The sequence below is a fragment of the Octopus sinensis genome, linkage group LG11, assembly GCF_006345805.1.
Source record: "Octopus sinensis linkage group LG11, ASM634580v1, whole genome shotgun sequence".
Classification (NCBI taxonomy): Eukaryota; Metazoa; Mollusca; class Cephalopoda; order Octopoda; family Octopodidae; genus Octopus; species Octopus sinensis.
Genome location: NC_043007.1, coordinates 51,761,782 through 51,764,281, shown reverse-complemented (window position 1 = coordinate 51,764,281; position 2,500 = coordinate 51,761,782). Strand labels below are relative to the sequence as shown.

The following is a 2,500-nucleotide window of genomic DNA, read 5'->3' as shown; positions in this document are numbered from 1 at the left end:
AGTAGAATTTGGCTAATTTACTACAGTAAATACAGAAAAAAGTGACTAATTAGACAAACTTACAAATTAGCTGAACAGATTTGTACAATAAATTAAAAAGATGAGAACTAAAGAGTGATAAATTAGAAGAACTGGCATTCTTTGCAGCAATATTTTAAGTAAAAAGTTTCTTATTCTTTACTTTACTAGAAGTAATAGTTTGTTTTATACTTTTACAGGTGTAATAACTTGTCCTGTACTTTTCCAGGTTTATAATCTTAAGAAGATGACTTTTCATGCTCACATTTTTTCATGTAATATATATATATATGTGTATTCTTTTATTTGTTTCAGTCATTTGACTGCGGCCACACTGGAGCACGACATGGAAGGGTTTTAGTCGAAGAAATTGACTGCAGGACTTACTTTTAAGTGTAGTACTTATTCTATCCTTCTCTTTTGCTGAGCCGCTTCGTTACGCGACGTAAACACGCCAATACGGGACGCCAAGCGCTAGGAAATAAACACAAGCACAAAGACACACAGAGAAATATATTCACAAATATATGTTTTATTATTTTCTTCTTTTACATGTTTCAATGATTTGAATGCGGCCATGCTGACTTATTCTTTATAAGCCTAGTACTTATTCTATCGGTCTCTTTCGCCGAATCGTTAAGTTACAGGGACATGAACACACCAACATTGGTTGTCTAGCGATGGTGGGGAAACAAACACTGACACACACACATATATATATACATATACGACGGGCTTCTTTCAGTTTCCGTCTACCAAATCCACTCATAAGGCTTTGGAAAGGTGCAAGGGAGGCAAGCGAGGGTGGAATGAGAGGGTAAAAATGTGGAAAGAGAAAGCAAGCTTATGGGTGGAAAAAGATAGGTAAAAGAGAAAGAGGGAGAAAGAGAGAAAACGAAAAAGAAAAGAAGAAAGAGAGAAAAAGAGTGGAGATATGGTTAAGAGTGGTACAAAAATATTCAAAGAACATCATTTTACAATAAAGTAAACGAACGAGTCCATTCCGCTACTTGGATGTATCACGGGTTGAAAAGAACGAATACAAAGAGAAAAGTTAGACGAAAGTAGAGTAGACGTAAATTACACGGATAAAAAATGAGACAACGGCACGATACACGGAATATTCGCAGCAATTTCATGCCATTACCTTTGATACTGCTCAATTTTGCAAGCGCCAGTTCTTATGTATGTATATGTATATATAATATAATAATATATATATATATATATATATATATATATATATATAATATATATATATATATACACACATATATATACATATATATATATATATATATATATATATATATATATACTATATATATATATATATATATATATATATATATATATATACATATATATATAACATATATATACATACATACATATATATACATATATGTATACATATACATATATCCTATTATTTATATATATATATATATATATATATATATTATATTATATTATATCTATATTATATATATATATATAGTGGCTGTGTGGTAAGTAGCTTGCTTCCCAACCACATGGTTACGGGTTATGTTGCACTACGTGGCACCTTGGGCAAGTGTTTTCTACTATAACCTCTGGCCGACTAAAGCTTTGTGAGTGGATTTGGTAGACGGAAACTGAAAGAAGTCTGTCATATATATATGTATATATTTGTGTGTGTTTCTGTACTTGTCCCCACCATCACTTGACAGCAGATGTTGGTCTGTTTACATCCCCGTAACTTAGCGGTTCGGCAAAAGAGACCGATAGAATAAGTACTAGGCTTACAAAGAATAAGTCCTGGGTCGATTTTTTCGACTAAAGGCGGTGCTCCAACATGGGCAACAGTCAAATGACTGAAACAAGTAAATAAATAAAAGCAGCTAGTTATAAAATCTCTGTAAGAGAGGAAAGAAATAACTGTACTGGCAAGTAATGTTTGTGGCCACTTCAACGTGGCTTTTGCGTACGAACTGCAATTTTTTAACCCTAAGCGGACATTTCCTCTAGCTGGTTTACGATGCAACCTACATCCGATATATTGCAAGCAAGAGAGTGAATCCCTACTACCTTCTCGCGACTAGATCGGCAGACCAGCCTGGTTTCAGGCTATTTCTGTCCTTCCTCAATGCTGGACACCTTGTCTGCTAGAAATGGCAGTTGTTGGCTCAAGTTTGCAATATATAGAAATTCAAGCGACGTTCAGTCGCTGATCTTGCAGCAAGCAGAACAGCTAGTTATAAATATCTGTAAGAGATGAAAGTAGTGACATGAGTGACGCCCAGAGTCGAATGCCTTCTTGTCTAGCTATATCGTTAATAGATTACGGCGATGTTGCTCGGCTTCCTCAATGACAACTTTGTTGAGGAGGAGCTGTTCAGCAAACCCCCAGACTCCTTTCTTCCTCTTGCCTGTTCTTCAGTTATCACACCATTTGTTTAGCAGTGGTTTGGAGGAAAATTCAGACAATCTTTGTACAGTT

At 34.9% G+C, this 2,500-nt stretch overlaps 1 long non-coding RNA gene across 1 annotated transcript in view; it reads right to left on the bottom strand.

The window, feature by feature from the left end:
- Positions 1-1,956, bottom strand: part of LOC118765276 — a 9,659-nt gene extending 7,703 nt beyond the window's left edge. The window contains exon 1 of the long non-coding RNA XR_005001115.1: positions 1,945-1,956. This is a non-coding gene — a long non-coding RNA (uncharacterized LOC118765276). The remainder of the gene's footprint in view (positions 1-1,944) is intronic.
- Between the last annotated feature and the right edge of the window lie 544 nt (positions 1,957-2,500).